General features: G+C 38.5%; 1 non-coding gene across 1 annotated transcript; it reads left to right on the forward strand.

Moving 5' to 3' along the window:
- The first annotated feature begins 388 nt into the window (after positions 1 to 388).
- Positions 389 to 470, forward strand: trnas-gcu (transfer RNA serine (anticodon GCU)). Its single transcript has one exon. It is a non-coding gene; the product is annotated as a tRNA-Ser (tRNA).
- The last annotated feature ends 600 nt before the right edge of the window (positions 471 to 1,070 follow it).

The following is a 1,070-nucleotide window of genomic DNA, read 5'->3' on the forward strand; positions in this document are numbered from 1 at the left end:
GTCTGGCTCACCATCTGTCTGGAAGAAAACTTCCATTCTTTTTAAATCATTAATATTGATTAATGAATGCTTCTGCATTCAACTGGTAATGTTGTGATAATCTGCATGTAGGTTAAGTAATCATAAACTATAAATAGGCTACTATATATTTACTTTATACTTAATTATTTATACTATATACTTAATTGATTATGAAGGAAATTCTGTTTCAGTTAAGTATTGCATTGGCCATGTTGTGCTTCTTTAAACAGTAAACTAGACTGACTCATCAAAATTGATTGAACACATAAATTACATTCAATCGACAGTCAATCACTGAAAGTACAAACTCTCTACCACACTAACACGCACACCGTATTTTCCGGACTTACAAGGTAAGTAGTAAGAAGATGAGGTGACCGAGTGGTTAAGGTGATGGACTGCTAATCCATTGTGCTCTGCACGCATGGGTTCGAATCCCATCCTCATCGAGTTGTTCCTGTTTTGTAACCAGCTCAGTGGCCTAGTAGTAGAGTGTCCACCCTGAGACTGGAAGGCCGGGTTATACCAAAGACTATAAAAATGGAACCCATTGCCTCCCTGCTTGGCACTCAGCATTAAGGGTTGGAATTGGGGGGTTAGATCACCAAAAGATTCCCGAGCGCGGCACCGCTGCTGCTGATTGCTCCCCTCTCCCCCAGGGGATGGATCAAAATCACATGGGGGTGGGTTAAATGCAGAGGACAAATTTCACCACACCCAGATGTGTGTGTGACGATGATCATTGGGACTTTTTATACATTTTGAACCCTGCAGCTTATAGTCCAGTGCGACCTATCTATCTTTCATAGTTTTTATGATTGTGTGATTTGTGCATATTCTCTTAAACATGAAAACATCTGCAGTCTATGGTCTTAGATATGAAGAAAACAGTATTTTCCTCGAATATATATACATACGTACACATACTATATGTATTAATGACTTATCAATGTGACTAGCACAGCAATTCTTTCAACTATAAGGGTCAATACAAGCAAAAAAAATCATATTATTTATTATTTGGGCAAAAAGCCAGCACATGTTCCAAC

The sequence above is a fragment of the Syngnathus leptorhynchus genome, chromosome 2 (genome assembly GCF_054491065.1).
Source record: "Syngnathus leptorhynchus isolate UIUO chromosome 2, UIUO_Slep, whole genome shotgun sequence".
NCBI lineage: Eukaryota > Metazoa > Chordata > Actinopteri > Syngnathiformes > Syngnathidae > Syngnathus > Syngnathus leptorhynchus.